Genomic DNA, 21552 nt, shown 5'->3' on the forward strand with positions numbered 1-21552 from the left:
ATTTGCTTTATTATACTAACGGAGCTTACGAGTTTTCTGTTGAGTTTTGTGTTGTGAAGTTTTCAAGTTTTGGGTGAAGTTTTGATGGACTACAGAATAAGGAGTGGAAAGAGCCTAAGTTTGGGGATGCCCAAGGCATCCCAAGGTAATATTCAAGGACAACCAAGTATCCAAGCTTGGGGATGCCCCGGATGCCATCCCCTCTTTTGTCTTCAATCCATCGGTAAAATCACTTGAGGCTATATGTCACAGCCCTAGAGTACCTGAGTGAAATAGTTGCATCTGCACTCATGCATCATGTCTAAAATTTCTGAAAGTTGAATTGAGGTTTGTTGAAACCCTCAGAAATCACTTCAGAAATAATCAACATTAAAAATCTTTTCAAATGAGTCCAAGGAAATGTTCCTGTTATTCTGTAAAAATATTGGCAAGAGGTAAAATTCAAACCAATATCTTTGGAGTTTCAGAAATATTTATTTTGGGCATTTGAAATTAATTCAATAACTATTTGAATTGGATCTATATTTATTATATAATAAATATATGTTCAATAATTCTGAAAATTGTTGTGTAGCTTTGGAGAAGTCCATTTAGTTCACACAATTATTTTCATGAATTTTGAAAATGGTTTGGTCTTTGAACTAAATCAAAGCATAACAACAAAAAAATATAGAAAAGAGAACAAATTAAAAAAAAAGGAGAGAGAGAGGTTACCTGTGGCTTACCTGGTGCCCACTTGGCCCAGCACTGTGCGGCCCAGCCCACTGGCCTGTGCCAGTCGTCGTCGTCCTCCCGCCAGTCGGACAGGGCGCGTGCCCGACGCGCGCGCGTGCTCCGCGTGCCACGCGAGCTGCCTGCCTGCCCTCCCCTGCCACCGCGACGCCTCGCGTCCTCTCCTCGGCGCCGCCTCGACCCCCTCGTTCGTTCCTCTCTCTCCCCCGAATGCCTCCCCCTCCTCTGTTCTCCCCACCGAACGCGCCCGCCGCTACCGATGAGCATCACCGCGGTCATCGCCTCTCCCTCGTCCCCTGAAGCTGCCCACGAGCTCCGCCGAGTCCCTCTCCTCCTCCGCACCGAGCCGCTTGATGCCGAAGCCCCTGGATGCGGCCTGCACCACCGTTCCCCTCGCCGGCCACCGAAGATCGTCGCCGTCGATTAGCTACCTCCGGTGCCTCCCCGAGCTCGCTGACCCTCCCGTTCGACTCACTGTGAGCTCCTGCTCCCAAACCCCCTCTCTCCTCTGTCGATTTCCTCTTATAGCCCACTGACCACCACGGCTGAAGCTCGCCGCCGCCGTGCTTCATCGCCGCCATGGTTGGAGACGTTGTAGCTCAAAGCCAAGCACACCATCGCGCTCAACGCGTCTCCAGGAGCCCGTAGCCAACACCAGCTTCTCCCCACATGCCCCCTAGCTCCAACCCGATTACGCCGTAGCTCCGGCCGCCGCTCGGCTCGTCGCCGGCGTTGATTCCGGTGACCCCGTGACCTGCCGCTGCCTCCGCTAGATGCGTGGGAGCAAGGGTTATCGCCCGGTGCCCTCGGCACGTCCAACCGACGCCCATAGCGCGATTCCGGCGAGCCACCGCCGCACTGTGAGGTCGTCGAAGTTTAACTCCGGTGGCTGGTGTCGTGGCACATCATTAGCCGCTGATGACCCCGCTAATTAACCCCCTCACTCACTGACATGTGGGCCCTAGCCTGCTAACTAACCTAGCTTAGCACTTAACTAATCTGAGTTAGTTAATTATCTAACTGTGTGACTGACCAACGGGCCCCACGGGTCAGTTTGACCTGGCCACGTCACCGTTGACCTGGTCCCACACGTCAGCCACAGAAACCAGCCCTGGATCACTGACCAGTGGGCCCCACTGGTCAGGTTTGACCCGGACCAGCCCTGTTGACTTGGTGACATCATCATGACATTAGGCTCACGCAGTAATCCTTTTTTCTGGAATTTAGATAAATCTTAAATGATTTATTTATTTTCAGAAAATATCCAAAACTTTGAAAAATCATAGAAAATAATCTATAACTCAGATTGAAAAGATTTATATATGAAAATTTATCAGAAAAATCCAAAGAATCTGAATCTAGCATTTTCATGCATGTTGGAACAACTTAAAGTTGCTTTTTAGGACAATCATATTAAATGGCATGTAAGAAATCACATATGGAGTTTGAATTTGAACTTAGGGTTCAAACCAACCCCATTTAACCTATTGCTAGTTGCATTAGCTGAAAACACAGCATATTGACATGTCATGATCATGCATCATATTGTGCATTGCATTGATTGTGTTCTTTCTGTGTTTGCCGGTGGTTGTCCCCTCTCGATAGACGTTGTACCGACGTTGTGATCGTTGACACTGATGAAGACCCAATGATATCTTCAGAAGTGCCAGGCAAGCAAAAACCCCTTGTTCATTCCGATACAATCCCACTCTCTCGCTCTGGCTCTCTTTTACTGCATTAGGACAACAACGATTCAACTGTTACATGTTGCGGTAGTTGAACCCCTTTCCTCTGCATGACCTGTCATTGCCACAGTAAATAGATGAAATCCACTAGCATGAGTAGGAGTTGTTTGAACCCTGATGTGCCTACTCATTCATGCTTGTTTGTCATGCCTGCTATTGCATAGAGTCGTGTCAGGTCTGGTTCATCGGGGATGAACCAGAGGTGTGTAAACATGTCCTACAGTGTGTGAGCTAAGTGTGTGAACACGATTTGGTAAAGGTAGCGGTGAGAGGCCATGTAGGAGTACATGGTGGGTTGTCTCATTGAAACCGTTCTTAGGAACTGAGTTCTGTGTTTGTGATCCATGAAACAGTTACTACCACGCATTGGGCCCGAAACCAATGGACCCTCTCGGCTTCTTGATCACCCTTGTCCTCTGTCCAGGAGTTGCAACTAGTTTCTGGTGTTTATAGGATATGTGTTGGCGGCCGTGCGTAGCGCTGACCCTAGGGGTGGGCTATGTTGCGGTAGATACACTATGGCCGGGCATGCCGGGCACCCGTTTGGTGTCTCGGAACCCTGTACACATCGTTCGGGGTCGTATGTGGAAAACTCGGCCGGACTCCCTGCGGATGGAACCTGGATAGGCGATAAACCTGGACTAGAGACTTGAGTGTTTAGGTAGGCCGTGGCCGACACCCTCGTTGGGCTTCCGCTTGAAGGTTGCCGAGTACATGTCGTGTAAACGGCGGTAAGTGGTGAGAGCGTGTGTGAAGAAGTACACCCCTGCAGGGTTAACATCATCTATTCGAATAGCCGTGTCCGCGGTAATGGACTTCTGGGTTGCCTATAACAGTTCATAGACAAGTGAAAGTGGATACTCTAAAACTCGCAAGATAAGTGTGAGTGCTATGGATGGCCTTCTCGTAGGGAGACGGGAGCGGATCCATAGTGGTGTATTGAATGGTGAATATGTGGACTCGTGTGTGCCACCTCAAAAGAGTTGCTTGCAATCGTAGTTCAGGTTAGCCACTGAGTCAAAGCTGGCTTGCTGCAGTCAAACTCCACCACCCCCCTTATTGATACCGATGCATATGTAGCTAGTTCTGATGTAAGTCTTGCTGAGTACCTTTGTACTCATGTTTGCTTAATTTATGTTTTGCAGAGAGAGAGACTTCCGTCTCGCTAGTAGTTCCGCGTGGACTTCGACGTTAGCTTGATACCTCAACTATGATCTTGTGCCTTGGCAGGATCTGGTAGATAGTCAGGCTTCTCAGCCTTCTTCATTTGTAGTTGTCTGTAGTCCGACAAGTTAAGCTTCCGCATGTGCTTGTTGCTTGTATGCTCTGTGTGTTGGGTCATAAGACCCATGTTTGTAATATCTCGCTCCTCAGAGCCTAATGAATAAATACTTTGAGTCGTAGAGTTATGTTGTGATGCCATGTTGTATTTACACATATCGAGCATATTGTGTGTATGATTGAAATGTTTGGTATGTGTGGGATCCGACAATCTAGTTGTTTATCCTTGGCAGCCTCTCTTGTGGGGAAATGTAGTCCAGTGCTTCCTTGAGCCATAGTAGTCCGCTACAGCCCGGTTCACTGGAGTCCTGTTAGCCCAGCACTACTGCTCAGGACACTTGACTGGCCGGCATGTGTTTCACTTCGTTCCCGTGTCTGTCCCTTCAGGGAAATGTCACGCGGTAACATCCGGAGTCCTGCCTAGCCTGCTACAGCCCGGGTTCCCGTAGTCCTGTTAGCCCAGTGCTACAGCCCGGATATACACGCTGCTGACCGACATGCTCGATGTGATTCATGTATGCCTGTTCCCATAGGTTAGTCCCACTTTGGGTTCACGACTAGCCATGTCGGCCCGGGTTCTCTATCATATGGATGCTAGCGACGCTATCATATACGTGAGCCAAAAGGCGCAAACGGTCCCGGGCCATGGTAAGGCGACACCCGTGGAAATACCGTGCGTGAGGCCACAAAGTGATATGAGGTGTTACCGGCTAGATCGATGTGACTTGGAATCGGGGTCCTGACAGTGTTGGTATCAGAGCCTGACTGCCTGTAGGATTACCAAGCCAAACTGGTTGAAGTCGAGTCTAGAAATGCTTTAGCTATGTAAGGGAATTGATTGTGGAAGGGAACGTAAGGCTCTCTTTACTCCTTTACCTTATGCCCTTCTGATCTGAGTCAACCTCTTCTTTTCTACGGGGATTAAGAATTAGGCCTTCTCATCTTTCTATCGGGATGACGTGTTACTAATCCATAGACTTATAGAATTGATAGTTTCAAGTCTTAGTTCAGTTCCTTTTACCTTCGTATGCTCATAGCTGGCCTCAGAACCTTGATATTGTAATGTTGAGTGGTCATGCCACTATTTTGCAGGATGTCTCCAATTTTTTGAGCATTTACAGCCGTTATGCTGTCCGAGTCATCCCAGGTTTCTAAGTAGTCTGATGCATTTGCAAACCCCTTCCTCCTGTTCCTGATGTCCAATTGGGCCAGATTAATCACACTAATCGGTGAGTTGAGGTACTCTGTTGCCTCGACATATATGTTGGAGCTATTACTATGACCCTAGGTGTTTTAGGGAGTCACCTAGTAATCTAGCCATGTTTTGTGTTCCGGTGTGATGATTCTGGCCACCATTCTCGAAAGCATCCCGTGATGCCATTTAGTTAGTAGGTATTCTACTACTGGGTTTTGAACCCGAGATTCACCCTACTTACCTCATGTTGATAGTGTTGCTAGTTCCTTTAGGATATTAGTAACTTTTGCATTAGTCCTCGAGGTTCGTGGTACATCCTTCTTCCAATTGTCATGAGCCATTCTTGGCAGGAGTTCTTTTGAACCAAAAGGTCACGACAGAGTGCTCCTGATGAGTTCTCCATTCTATGTTGTGACTCTGCTAACCCTACCTTTCTGCATGGGTTATCCGGAAGAAATATGTTGAACTCGTTCGACATACTAATCTATGCATCCACAACTCAGAAAATTATATGTTCCTTTGAGTTGTCCCTCTTTAGTTGTATTCTGAACCTCGTCCATCAATTGTTGGTCCAGAGTAGTTGTGCATTGGTGTTATCGATGCCTATTATTCATGTGATCCGTCAAGCCATTCTATTCCGGAATGACTAGGAGAAACAAACTCCAGTACCTCATCCATATCCAGGATTGGGTCAAAGTAGTTGTGTTCTGCAGATCAAATGCCAATCCACCTTTTGTTCTGTTCTACCCTGTAGTATTACCCCCTTTATGTCAGCAATGTCATGATAATTGTACCTTCTCTTACGAATTCTTGACATAGTGATACTTCTCGCCACCATTATTCATTCCTCGGTTCCGTGTTGTCGCAACCGGAATGCCGACAAGTGAATCATGATGTGTGAAATCAATACTGCTAGCAACCCCGTTGATGGGTAGTTAATGGACAATAATCTCATTCTTAGCATGTTGGTATTGAATCATCACCCTAAGGTTGATCGTGCTACCTAGTCCATTTTCCTGGTGCACTCTTCAATCGATGAGTTAGGATTATTCCAAATCCTCGCTCTTTTGATCATATCATCTTGCCCTAAGTAGCAAGATTTGTTCTCGAGCTTAGTAACATACCGGTGGTTTGTGATTTTCCGAATATCTTCTCGGAAGTATCACCAGGTTGTCACCTGGCCGCTATGTTGAGTTCGTGATCAAGTTGGTTTTCGAAACCACCCTTTCTCCAAGAATCAGTGTTGGGTACCCCTGAGCTAGTTGGTTAAGCTGAACAACAACTTGGAGAGTTGGAAGATAAAAGCTTGCCTAACTTAGTTCGTTCCAAAGGGATATTCTTGTGTAGTGTGTGTTGTAGAAAGATGATATCTTCATCGATTGGTCCCTGTGATCAGTTGTTGGACCTATTGTCTTATCAATCCTTTGATTTGAGTGTGGGCTATCGTCAAATCAAATCAGTACCAATGATGTTTGTAATGTTGTCTTACTTGCGGTTGTCCCTCGAGCATACACCATTATATCCTTGGTCTGACCAATACTATCACATTGTTCACATAGTGGTGGAAGTCCAGTGATATGGAAATCCCGATGAGTTGCTGTTGAGCCCATCAGCGGCATTTTGTCTCCTCCATGATTGTGTTGAACATCAAGCTAGTGCTGGAAACTTGTGCAAGCATATCTTCATGCTCTGTTCATGAAGTATCTGTCTGGATGAAAGAAGTGACTTCCTCTGGTTCATGTGCAATCGATGCAAGTTGCCGCCGTGAATTCGAGAAAGATTGTTTTTGTTTCCTCTGGAATCTTCCCAAGTTAGTCACGCATAGGTGCGAAGTACTCTATGGTTTGATAGGTTGGCCGCCTCCATTCTATATGTGTTTCCTAGCACACCAAGCCACTGACTGATTTGTTCAAGGAGAAGAAGTTCCTTCTTAAGAATCATGACTTATGCCAGGACTTCATTATCCTTGATGATGGTTCTCCAACCTGAACTTGGTAGTATTTTATTATAAGACTACCACGTGGTCACGCTTGTCTCGGATAGCATGTTCACAGGTTTGTAGCAAAACCAACTCATGTTTTGGAGCCTGCTATCGCAGTTCCTTCCCCGAGAATCTCGCAACGTCATCTCGTCAAATTGTGTTGCAAACCTTCATTTTCCTTTCTAGACTCGATGAGTCTAGAATATCCTGACACCAACCAGATCTGAATCTCAGGCAGATATGATCGTTGGAGCATTTTCCAAGAACTATAATATTGGTCTCTTGATAACCGGTAAAGTGGATGTCGTGGCCAACACATCCAGTCGGAAGATCTATTATTGTAGTATCTTGATCGAAGAAGTTGGCCACCTCTCTATAAGGATTTCGTAGGATTTTCTCCAGAAGTTGTTCCTTATGGATCCTTTGTATTCCGAAGTCCGACCACTACTTGATGGCTATGTTGATGCTTTAAAGCATGACCATGGTAACCGGTACATCAAGGGGAACATTAGAAGCGGAGTGCTAAATGTCTCTCGGTCGATCATCCAGATTTTGATTCCTTGGCCTCGCTAAGGTGAAATCTGAGAACGTGTTATCTTTCTTTGCATCTACATCTTCCACCATTATTCATCATGGTAGCATGTTGTGTTGCCAGGATCCTTGACACGGATATTGGTAAAACCTTGATTGATACGAAAATGCTCAAGTTCTTGAGAGCACGCTTAAGCACTAGGATTTATCGTCGGCATTAACTGGGATCCGTTCTCAGTTTCCTCGATTATGCCATAACCTTTCAAACAGTGGAATATCTCTCTACTGTGGGGTTTCTCCCCAGTTACTAGAATCATTCCCAGCATTTGCATTTTGTTCCCAGCTTGCACCTCCATTGTGTCCTCCTACTACGGACTACCCTTCTCAGCAGTTGCTGTCCAGGATCATCTTCAACAATGGTCCTGTCATGGGTCCCATCCATTTCCAATGATAAGAAAAAGTCATCCATTGCGTTGTCTTCAACAAGGTAGTCCACATCATCCATTCTGGCATGTGTATGCCATTCGTTCGAATTCGTTGACACGATCATTTGTGATTGCTTAGGCTGGTATAAAGAATTTCAATGATCTTTGTATCAAAAGTAATTCTTTTTGCCACTTAAGGGAATACTTCTGCGAGTCACCTTCCTTAAGATGTCTTGTTATGGTATCATGGCAACTCAACTCCTCGCTACATTGACAACCATTCACCACCTTCTTAGGTGTGGAATTGTTGCCTATCTAGTGAACCTTTGTCATGTGTTTCACTCCATCCCTCTCGATGTGTTTTGTGTCTCAACTCGAGATGTTTCAACATCTCATTCCGCGAGTTGATATTGTTTAGCTCGATCTTCGAGAAGATCAATCCTAGTTGAGTTTCTTTCCGTCGTCATCGCGTGGATGAAGATCTCAAAAGCGAGGATGTCAAGATCGACATGATCAATGAATCAACATCTTCGAGAAGGGCAATCGGATCGTGAAGATTATTTATTGGTGTTCCCTCTGTCTTCTTACCTCACGTCTTGAATCTCGGGACGAGATTCTTGTTTAGTGGGGGTGAATTGTCACAGCCCTAGAGTACCTGAGTGAAATAGTTGCATCTGCACTCATGCATCATGTCTAAAATTTCTGAAAGTTGAATTGAGGTTTGTTGAAATCCTCAGAAATCACTTCAGAAATAATCAACATTAAAAATCTTTTCAAATGAGTCCAAGGAAATGTTCCTGTTATTCTGTAAAAATATTGACAAGAGGTAAAATTCAAACCAATATTTTTGGAGTTTCAGAAATATTTAATTTGGGCATTTGAAATTAATTCAATAACTATTTGAATTGGATCTATATTTATTATATAATAAATATATGTTCAATAATTCTGAAAATTGTTGTGTAGCTTTGGAGAAGTCCATTTAGTTCACACAATTATTTTCATGAATTTTGAAAATGGTTTGGTCTTTGAACTAAATCAAAGCATAACAGCAAAAAAATAGAAAAGAGAACAAACTAAAAAAAGGAGAGAGAGAGGTTACCTGTGGCTTACCTGGTGCCCACTTGGCCCAGCACTGTGCGGCCCAGCCCACTGGCCTGTGCCAGTCGTCGTCGTCCTCCCGCCAGTCGGACAGGGCACGTGCCCGACGCGCGCGCGTGCTCCGCGTGCCACGCGCGCGTGCTCCGCGTGCCACGCGCGCGTGCTCCGCGTGCCACGCGACCTGCCTGCCTGCCCTCCCCTGCCACCGCGACGCCTCGCGTCCTCTCCTCGGTGCCGCCTCGACCCCCTCGTTCGTTCCTCTCTCTCCCCCGAACGCCTCCCCCTCCTCTGTTCTCCCCACCGAACGCGCCCGCCGCTGCAGATGAGCATCACCGCGGCCATCGCCTCTCCCTCGTCCCCTGAAGCTTCCCACGAGCTCCGTCGAGTCCCTCTCCTCCTCCTCACCGAGCCGCCTGATGCCGGAAGCCCCTGGATGCGGCCTGCACCGCCGTTCCCCTCGTCGGCCATCGAAGATCGTCGCCGTCGATTAGCTGCCTCCGGTGCCTCCCCGAGCTCGCTGACCCTCCCGTTCGACTCACTGTGAGCTCCTGCTCCCAAACCCCCTCTCTCCTCTGTCGATTTCCTCTTCTAGCCCACTGACCACCACGGTCGAAGCTCGCCGCCGCCGTGCTTCATCGCCGCCGTGGCTGGAGCTGTTGTAGCTCGAAGCCGAGCACACCATCACGCTCAACGCGTCTCCAGGAGCCCGTAGCCAGCACCAGCTTCTCCCCACATGCCCCCTAGCTCCAACCCGATTACGCCGTAGCTCCGGCCGCCGTTCGGCTCGTCGCCGGTGTTGATTCCGGTGACCCCGTGACCTGCCGCTGCCTCCGCTAGATGCGCGGGAGCAAGGGCTATCGCCCGGTGCCCTCGGCACGTCCAACCGACGCCCATAGCGCGATTCCGGCGAGCCACCGCCGCACTGTGAGGTCGTCGGAGTTTAACTCCGGTGGCTGGTGACGTGGCACATCATTAGCCGCTGATGACCCCGCTAATTAACCCCCTCACTCACTGACATGTGGGCCCCAGCCTGCTAACTAACCTAGCTTAGCACTTAAAATCTGAGTTAGTTAATTAACTAACTATGTGACTGACCAACGGGCCCCACGGGTCAGTTTGACCTGGCCACGTCACCGTTGACCTGGTCCCACACGTCAGCCACAGAAACCAGCCCTGGGTCACTGACCAGTGGGCCCCACTGGTCAGGTTTGACCCAGACCAGCCCTGTTGACTTGGTGACATCATCATAACGTTAGGCTGATGCAGTAATCCTTTTTTCTGGAATTTGGATAAATCTTAAATGATTTATTTATTTTCCGAAAATATCCAAAACTTTGAAAAATCATAGAAAATAATCTATAACTTAGATTGAAAAGATTTATATATGAAAATTTATCAGAAAAATCCAAAGAATCTGAATCTGGCATTTTCATGCATGTTGGAACAACTTAAAGTTGCTGTTTAGGACAATCCAATTAAATGGCATTTAAGAAATCACATATGGAGTTTGAATTTGAACTTAGGGTTCAAACCAACCCCATTTAACCTGTTGCTAGTTGAATTAGCTGAAAACACAGCATATTGACATGTCATGATCATGCATCATATTGTGCATTGCATTGATTGTGTTCTTTCTGTGTTTGCCGGTGGTTGTCCCCTCTCGATAGACGTTGTACCGACGTTGTGATCGTTGACACTGATGAAGACCCAATGATATCTTCAGAAGTGCCAGGCAAGCAAAAACCCCTTGTTCATTCCGATACAATCCCACTCTCTCGCTCTGGCTCTCTTTTACTGCATTAGGACAACAACGATTCAACTGTTACATGTTGCGGTAGTTGAACCCCTTTCCTCTGCATGACCTGTCATTGCCACAGTAAATAGATGAAATCCACTAGCATGAGTAGGAGTTGTTTGAACCCTGATGTGCCTACTCATTCATGCTTGTTTGTCATGCCTGCTATTGCATAGAGTCGTGTCAGGTCTGGTTCATCGGGGATGAACCGGAGGTGTGTAAACATGTCCTACAGTGTGTGAGCTATGTGTGAGAACACGATTTGGTAAAGGTAGTGGTGAGAGGCCATGTAGGAGTACATGGTGGGTTGTCTCATTGAAACCGTTCTTAGGAACTGAGTTCTGTGTTTGTGATCCATGAAACAGTTACTACCACGCATTGGGCCCGAAACCAATGGACCCTCTCGGCTTCTTGATCACCCTTGTCCTCTGTCCAGGAGTTGCAACTAGTTTCTGGTGTTTATAGGATATGTGTTGGCGGCCGTGCGTAGCGCTGACCCTAGGGGTGGGCTATGTTGCGGTAGATACACTGTGGTCGGGCATGCCGGGCGCCCGTTTGGTGTCTCGGAACCTTGTACACATTGTTCGGGGCCGTATGTGGAAAACTCGGCCGGACTCCCTGCGGATGGAACCTAGATAGGCGATAAACCTGGACTAGAGACTTGAGTGTTTAGGTAGGCCATGGCCGACACCCTCGTTGGGCTTCCGCTTGAAGGTTGCCGAGTACATGTCGTGTAAACGGCGGTAAGTGGTGAGAGCGTGTGTGAAGAAGTACACCCCTGCAGGGTTAACATCATCTATTCGAATAGCCGTGTCCGCGGTAATGGACTTCTGGGTTGCCTATAACAGTTCATAGACAAGTGAAAGTGGATACTCTAAAACTCGCAAGATAAGTGTGAGTGCTATGGATGGCCTTCTCGTAGGGAGACGGGAGCGGATCCATAGTGGTGTATTGAATGGTGAATATGTGGACTCGTGTGTGCCACCTCAAAAGAGTTGCTTGCAGTCGTAGTTCAGGTTAGCCACTGAGTCAAAGCTGGCTTGCTGCAGTCAAACTCCACCACCCCCCCTTGTTGATACCGATGCATATGTAGCTAGTTCTGATGTAAGTCTTGCTGAGTACCTTTGTACTCACGTTTGCTTAATTTATGTTTTGCAGAGAGAGAGACTTCCGTCTCGCTAGTAGTTCCGCGTGGACTTCGATGTTAGCTTGATACCTCAGCTACGATCTTGTGCCTTGGCAGGATCTGGTAGATAGTCAGGCTTCTCAGCCTTCTTCATTTGTAGTTGTCTGTAGTTCGACAAGTTAAGCTTCCGCATGTGCTTGTTGCTTGTATGCTCTGTGTGTTGGGTCATAAGACCCATGTTTGTAATATCTCGCTCCTCGGAGCCTAATGAATAAATACTTTGAGTCGTAGAGTTATGTTGTCATGCCATGTTGTATTTACACATATCGAGCATATTGTGTGTATGATTGAAATGCTTGGTATGTGTGGGATCCGACAATCTAGTGTTTATCCTTGGCAGCCTCTCTTGTGGGGAAATGTAGTCCAGTGCTTCCTTGAGCCATAGTAGTCTGCTACAGCCCGGTTCACTGGAGTCCTGTTAGCCCAGCACTACTGCTCAGGACACTTGACTGGCCGGCATGTGTTTCACTTCATTCCCGTGTCTGTCCCTTCAGGGAAATGTCACGCGGTAACATCCGGAGTCCTGCCTAGCCTGCTACAGCCCGGGTTCCCGTAGTCCTGTTAGCCCAGTGCTACAGCCCGGATATACACGCTGCTGACCGACATGCTCGATGTGATTCATGTATGCCTGTTCCCATAGGTTAGTCCCGCTTTGGGTTCACGACTAGCCATGTCGGCCCGGGTTCTCTATCATATGGATGCTAGCGACGCTATCATATACGTGAGCCAAAAGGCGCAAACGGTCCCGGGCCATGGTAAGGCGACACCCGTGGGAATACCGTGCGTGAGGCCACAAAGTGATATGAGGTGTTACCGGCTAGATCGACGTGACTTGGAATCGAGGTCCTGACACTATATTTTTATTCACCACATGATATGAGTTTTGCTTGGAGCGTCATTTTATTTTGTTGAGATTTGCTTGCTTCTATTTAGAATAATGCTTGCATCTTTTAGTTCAATAAAAAGGTCAAGTATAACCTTTACCATGCTTATTTTGCAAGTCTATATGTTGTTGTTTTGAAAACATAAAGTTTTCTGTCATTGTCTGAATTCTTCTGGGAAGTCAGAATGTGATAAAATCTTGAAATTGTTACACAATGAGTAACAACAAAATTTCTACAACGTGGTAATTTTCATAATTTTTGGAGTTAAATAAGTATGAATATTCTTGCATTCTTTACAGACTGTTCTGTTTAGACAGATTGCTGTTATGTTTACATTGTCTGTGCATGTTTTCTTGTTTAATGATCCTATTTGAGGATAGGAGTATTAAATATGCAGAGGCATTTAGTATGCAATATTAAATAATAATTTTAGTGATTTGCTACATCAGAGAATGATAAGGTTATTGCATTGATTTATACTAATTTATCTCACGAGTTCTTGTTGAGTTCTATGTGGATGAAGTTCTTAAGAATTAGGGAAACCATGATATGAGAGCAAGGATACACAAAAGTGAAGGAAATATGCCCTAGAGGCAATAATAAAGTTGTTATTTATTTTTCCTTATATCATGATAAATGTTTATTATTCATGCTAGAATTGTATTAACCGGAAACTTCGTACATGTGTGAATACATAGACAAACAAAGTGTCCCTAGTATTCCTGTACTTGACTAGCTCGTTAATCAAAGATGGTTAAGTTTCCTAGCCATGGACATGTGTTTTCATTTGATGAACGGGATCACATCATTAGAGAATGATGTGATGGACAAGACCCATTCGTTAGCTTAGCATAATGATCGTTCAGTTTTATTGCTTCTGCTTTCTTCATGACTTATACAAGTTCCTCTAACTATGAGATTATGCAACTCCCGAATACCGGAGGAACACCTTGTGTGCTATCAAATGTCACAACGTAACTGGGTGATTATAAAGATGCTCTATAGGTGTCTCCAATGGTGTTTGTTGAGTTGGCATAGATTGAGATTAGGATTTGTCACTCCGTCTATCGGAGAGGTATCTCCGGGCCCTCTCGGTAATGCACATCACTATAAGCCTTGCAAACAATGTGACTAATGAGTTAGTTGCGGGATGATGCATTATGGAACGAGTAAAGAGACTTGCCGGTAACGAGATTGAACTAGGTATGATGATACCGACGATCTAATCTTAGGCAAGTAACATACCGATGACAAAGGGAACAACGTATGTTGTTATGCGGTTTGACCGATAAAGATCTTCGTAGAATATGTAGGAACCAATATGAGCATCCAGGTTCCGCTATTGGTTATTGACTGGAGATGAGTCTCGGTCATGTCTACATAGTTCTCGAACCCGTAGGGTCTGCCGCTTAACGTTCTGTCATGATTTGTATTATGAGTTATGTGATTTGATGACCGAATTTTGTTCGGAGTCCCGGATGAGATCGGGGACATGACAAGGAGTCTCTAAATGGTCGAGACGTAAAGATCGATATATTGGAAGGCTATATTCGGATATCGGAAAGGTTCCGAGTGATTTGGGTATTTTTCGGAGTACCGGAGAGTTATGTGAATTCGTATTGGGCCTTAATGGGCCATACGGGAAAGGAGAGAAAGGCCTCAAGGGTGGCCGCGCCCCTTCCCCATGGACTGGTCCGAATTGGACTAGGGAAAGGGGGCGCCCCCTTCCTTCCTTCTCCTTCTCCCTTCCCTTTTTCCTATTTCATGTGGGAGGTGGAATCCTACTAGGACTAGGGAGTCCTAGTAGGACTCCACACTTTGGGCGTGCCCTATGAGGGCCGGCCTCCTCCTTCCTCGATCCTTTATATACGTGGCTAGGGGGCACCCCATAGACACACAAGTTGATTGATCCCTTAGCCGTGTGTGGTGCCCTCCTCCACCATAATCCACCTCGGTCATATCATCGTAGTGCTTAGGCGAAGCCCTGCGACGGTAGCATCATCATCACCGTCATCACGCCATCGTGCTGACAAAGCTCTCCCTCGACACTCAGCTGGATCGAGAGTTCGTGGGACGTCACTGAGCCAAACGTGTGCAGATCACGGAGGTGCCGTACTTTCAGTACTAGGATCGGTCGATCGTGAAGATGTACGACTACATCAACTGCGTTGTCATAACGCTTCCGCTTACGGTCTACAAGGGCACGTAGACAACACTCTCCCCTCTCGTTGCTATGCATCACCATGATCTTGCGTTTGTGTAGGAATTTTTTTGATCTCTCTCTCTATCTCTCGTGTTCTTGATTTGGTACGTTCTTGATGTACCGCGAGCTTTGTTACTATAGTTGAATCATATGGTGTTTCTCCCTCTCTATCTTCTTGTGATGAATTGAGTTTTACCTTTGAGGTTTCACTATTATCGGATTGAATACTTTTATGGATTTGAGAACACTTGATGTATGTCTTGCGATGGGATATCTTTGGTGACAGTGGGATGTTCTATTGATTCACTTGATGTATGTTTTGGCACTCAACTCGTGGATTCCCGATGTGACATTGGGGTAATCTATGCATAGGGGTTGATGCAAGTTTTCGTCCTTGTTTCTCCGGTAGAAATCTTGGGCCACTCTTTGAGGTTCTTTGTGTTGGATCGAATATTATGAATCTGAAGTTGTTTGATGCATATCGTATAATTGACCCATGGATACTTGTGGTGACATTGGAGTATCTAGGTGACATTAGGGTTGATTGATGTGTATCATATGGTGTTATTTTACTACGAACTCTTAGGGCTGCTTGTGACACTTATAGGAATAGCTCAATGGATTGATCAGAAAGAATAACTTTGAGGTGGTTTCATAGCCTACGAGCAATTTCATCTTATGTTCTCCGTGATAGGAACTTTGGAGTGACTCTTTGTCGCATGTTGAGGGATTGCCATATGATTTAATTATGTTATCATTGTTGAGAGAATTTGCACTAGTGAAAGTATGAACCCTAGGCCTTGTTTTCAAGCATTGCAATACCGTTTTTGCTCACTTTTGTTATTAGTTACCTAGCTTTTTTATATTTTCAGATTACAAAAACCTATACCTACCATCCATATTACACTTGCATCACCATCTCTTTGCCGAACTAGTTCACCTATAGAATTTACCATTATATTGGGTGTGTTGGGGACACAAGAGACTCTTTGTTATTTGGTTACAGGGTTGTTTTAGAGAGACCATCTTCATCCTACGCCTCCCATGGATTGATAAACCTTAGGTCATCCACTTGAGGGAAAATTGCTACTGTCCTACAAAACTCTGTGCTTGGAGGCCCAACACAAGTCTACAAGAAGAAGGTTGCGTAGTAGACATCACTGGCCCATCGAAAGCCTATTAACGGCCTGCTAGCGTATAGCCCATTTACGGCCCGTTATGGCCTTTTCGAATTTGGCCCAGTAGCATCATGTGGTCCATCCAATATAATTCCAGCCAGTTGTCACTTTCGGCCCATGTATGGCCCATGATATCTTTCGGCCCATGCATATGATGCCTTTTGTATCTTTGGGCCTTATTCATCCCGTCATGTATTATGGCCCATTAACGACCCATTATTATTGTCAATAGAATTAATCATGTGCTGTCTTACGGCTTGTTAACAGCCCATTATGGCCTGATCCCACAAGCACTCACTTCCGATTCTGGCCCATTTATGGCCCAAATTGCGTTCCAACTTTGGTCCATGATTGGTACGGCCCATGGACCCTACGGCCCGTAGGAGGCCCATGAACCGTTTGGCCCGTATGAGGCCCATTGATCGTATAGCCCGTACAAGCATGGATCATACGACCCATAGGAGGGCCATGGATCCCACGGCCGTAGGAGGGCCATGGTTACAATGGCCCATATGTGGACCATTGTTATTGCGGCCACTAGGAAACCGAGGAAAAAGAACTGCAGTACTACAAGCAAACAAATAAACAAGACTACAAGAAAATAAATAAGCAAGTAACTAATGCTAGGATATTACGGTGATTACATAGATTACATCCACTAGGCATCAAAGTTCGCCACCAGTGCAAATATAGGGAACAAAGCAGCATATTACATACATCGGGCGTCAAAGTTGGCCACAAAAGCAAAAAACGCCACAACAAAACAAGTCCAGAACTGAAACCACTTCAGAAGAGCTCAAGAAACAATATTCTGGGTGCCCACCATGCTAGCAGGAAGCTTAGCAAGCTTATTAGCTTTCTCCTATTTGGCACTTAAATCCCCCAACACTTGTTGTTGCACCAGAAAGTATGCATCTAAATTCTGCAGGGACTTCCTGAGTCCTTCGACTTCTTGTCACAACATAGGCAATAGATGTCTGTCAACTTGTAGTTGAGACTCGAGAAGCCGAACTGATTCAGGCAGCGAGTTCAAAGAGCTTGTGCCAGGAGTAGTGGCCACTAACTCGAACACTACATCAAGACAGGACTTTGGGGTTGTCTCACTGTCTACAAGATAGTTTTTATCAGCTTTCTTGGAGACCAACAAGGATGTCTCACTATCTTGAACCTTATCTGCATTACTTCCTTTACCATTGCATAATGGGGTACTCTTCTCCAATATTTTGTCGGCATTCTAAAAGAGAACAGACACATCACAGGTTTAGCATGTTGTATATGAAACTAATTTTGGTAAACCAGTTCAGTAGTAAAGTGGACAGGATAACAACATGGAACAAACATATATCTATGTAGTATGGTCATTGTATGGTCTATATCATTCTAGTTTATGTTGCCAAATCAAGATAGACACACAGTTCAAATCATATTTGTTTAAGGCAAAGCAACATAGACAGAATATATGTGTGGGGAACTACACGACACTAACAACACTAGTAATGTGCATGCCATGAGAACATAACTGTTTATACAATTGAAACTAAAATCAACATAGAGCAAGTTACAACAGCAAACTAGTTAAAGAAACATGTTTAAAACATACCTGTTGCGCCATTGGAGTTTCAATTGGATCCTTCAAATTTGAAATGAGTTGGTATGAGTAAATATAGAGATGCAAGAGCAAAGGCTGACCTAAGAGCAATTCTTCTTCTGCTTTAAGCATTGAGTTGGGGTTTAGAGTGGTGGTCCTCGTGCTTTCGGCACAACAGATGCCTTACTATCTGCTCGTGTTTGGGTGCTTTGTGGTGGAGACGATGTTGTGTAACTGGAACTAGGTTACTATCTGTTAGGGTTGGGTTTAGAAGGGGTGTAGCTAGTTCTCTGTCCAACTGGGTAGGGGTACAATCTGCGCGAGTCTGGGTTATGTGTTGTGGGGCTGGTTCTTGGGCAAGTACAACTGTGGTTCTATCCGCATCGACAGGTAGCACTCTCTTTTCTGAAGACTGTGTTTTTACTCCCTTAGATACTGCCATCACCCCCTCCAATTCAAATTGCTGATAAACAAGAAAAGTAATTGAATGTACACACATTGTATGATAGATAGGTGCAATGGATAGTGGGGAATAAAAGAGGGCATGAAATAATTCAGATTTATGTTGTCTAACCAAACAGGATAGCATGACACAATTTCACATATATGATGGCTAACTAAACAAGATAGCATGACACAAGTTCACATATATGATGGCTAACTAAACATGATAGAATGGCATAATTCAAAAAATGATGACTATTGACGACATGATATAACTATATGATGTGTTTATTAAATAGGCTGGCATGCCATAATTCACAAACATGCCGCCTATTGAAACATGATGGCATGATATAATTCACGGATAGAATGACAGAATTAAAAATATGATTGACTATGTAAACATGATGAGATGATATAACTATATGATGTCTTTATTAAATAGGTTGGCATGCCATAATTCAGATACATGCGATCTATGTAAACATGATGGCATGATATGATGCACACATATGGCTTATATACTAAGCAAGTAAGCATATGACAATCACATATATGATGTCTAAACTAAGTAGATGTCATTCCATATTGTTTATATGATATAAAAACTAAGCAACGGAAGACAACTTATCTATGATTTGAGTAATATAACCCTACCAAGTTTGAGCATACACCTCAGGGGGGAAATAGGACTGTCATCTATCTCTGAATCCTCCTCTGAGGAGCTACCTGTAACCAGCAAGATATCTGCTTTAGTAGGTAGCATTGTCTGCTCTGAAGACCTTGTTTTCACTCTAGATGTTTCCATCACCGATTCAAATGGCTGATGCGCAGGAAGAGTAGTTGAATGTACAAACATTATCGACAAATGGAATACATAATACAATAAAAGGATGGCATGATATAATTCACATATATGATGCTTGGCCAAACAGCATGGCATTGCATAATTCACATATATAATGCATTGCAACACACTACTGCAGGATGCTGCTAACGCGACACTACAATCGGAGACCCTCTGACGAAACTGTGTGCAATGCATTAATCGAAAACATGGATGTAAAAAAACCATCAAAAAAGATACAAAAAATTTGCGATGGAGGAGACATCAAACAATGTTCGGATTTTAGTTACGTGTGTGATGCGGGGCATACAATTGATCCATACGAACTATTTGCGATTAGACAAAACAATAGAAACGGGTAGCCATATCAATGTGTGTGCGATATACAACATACAATTCGCTCCAATGAACTGTTTGCTATTAGGGAATGCAACAGAAATGGTTAGCCAGATCAAGGTGTGTGTGATATACGACATACAGTTCACTCGGATGAACTATTTTTGATTAGGGAACAGAACAGAAATGGTTCAACTTAACAAGATGTGTGTGATATGTGGCATACAGTTCACATAGATGAACTGTTTGCGACGAGCTAAAAGAACACAAACGATTCGTGTAAATAGGATGTGTGTGATATGCAGCAAACAACCCACTCGGATGAACTGTTTGCGATGAGAAATTATAACACAGACGGTTACTACAGTTAGTTCGTGTGCAACTCTGTTTGTACAAAAAACTTTGAAAAATGCAAACTAGTTGCTTGCGGTGGCTAGGAGTATCGCACACGATGCGTCTGCGAGTACTCATGTGCGATGATTAATAAGTTACACATACATTTCCTTATGTTAACACGTGTGTGATAAATAACACATGGCACCGCATACGGTTTTCGGGTTGTGTGTGTGCTCCACTTAGTATTCCCGTGCTCCAGCGAATTCTTCCCGCGCTCCACATGGGTGAATTATAAAATCCACGCCTCTTCCCTCACCGGTTTCCCACCACCAGCTAATGGCTTGCTACATATAACCTAGGCGGTAAAGCACCGTCGCGAAACTCTGTGTAGATCTAGTCCTCACCCATCTACCATTAATTATTCCAAGCATGCCAGGCAACGACCAAAGCTTCGACGTCGACCCCTACTGTGACGCCCGGATAATTAAGCTATAGTGATCCCCCGCTAATGATGCCACATCACCTTGGTTAATGATAATAAACTAACGATAATTCAAAACCGAAACAAATTCAAAATTTAATTAAAGGCATAGAACAAAAGTTTTCAAATGTTAAAACCAAAATGTTCGGGTTGTGACAAATATTGCATAGTTAATTACAGTGAAGAACCCATAATTAAGTAAGATATTTAAAAGCACTATAGTTGGTAAAACAACGACAAAACAATTATTTAAATGCTTTTAAATACAAAACAAATATTAAACTAGTTCATTGGTTCACCAAGTTTGTTGAGGAAGTGGCCTATGTTAAAATGCTAATTTAGGAGCGGGCGTTATATTTTTGTATAAGGATTTGGTAACTAAAATAAATAAAACAGAAAAGAAAATAAAGAAAAGGGAAAAGATCAAAAACAGAAAGCAAACTAACAAAAAAAGAAACTAAAACCCCCGGGCCAACCGTGGCCCAACTAGGCAAAGGCCCAACCGGCCAGCCCACCCCCTCACTCCCTTATCCCCTCTCGCCCGCAACCCTAACCGCGCCCCTACTCCCACAAGCCCGCACTCCCTCTCCCTCGCCCCCTCTGCCCGATCTCGATCTAGATCGGGAGGGGGCCGCCCCGACGTTGCCACCACCCAACGCCGGCGCCGCCACTCGCAATCATCGTCTTCACCTCGCCGGCGCCGCACCTCCCGGCCTCCTTCCTCTCCCTCGTGCACCGCATCGACTTCCTCGAGCTCCGCGCGCGCTACATCCGTGGCCGCCCCGACCCCGTCGCCGGAACCACGTCGCCTCGCCGGACCGCCAGCGCCATCGTCCTCCCCTGCGTCGCCTTTGACCCCGACTCCTCCCCGAGCACACCTCGCTGAACTACAGGGCTCGGTGAGCCCCGGTCTCCTCTTTCCCTTTCGCTCGCCGTAGGCCCCGACCACGCTCTCTGCGCACGACCGCGCTGGGCCTCGCACTGCGCCCGCCTGTGCCTCCTCTAACTGCCGTGTCCTTCCCCCCCTTGCACACCCCGTGCCGTCCCGCCCTGTTTCCTCCCTCTCTCTACTCCGCGCCGCGCCGCTCGCCAGCCACCGCCGCCTTGCATGCGCTGACCGGCCCCGTCCTCTCCTCCTCCCCCTCGCATGCGCACACGGTCGTGATCCCCTCCCCGCACCGTGCCCGGAACGGCGCCCCGACGCGCGCCTCCCTCCTGCTGCTGCCGCGGCTTGCGGCGCGCCATTTGACCCGCGCCGCCACCCCCCCGTCGCGTCGCGCCAC

This window comes from Triticum dicoccoides, chromosome 3A, assembly GCF_002162155.2.
Source record: "Triticum dicoccoides isolate Atlit2015 ecotype Zavitan chromosome 3A, WEW_v2.0, whole genome shotgun sequence".
NCBI classification, from domain to species: Eukaryota; Viridiplantae; Streptophyta; class Magnoliopsida; order Poales; family Poaceae; genus Triticum; species Triticum dicoccoides.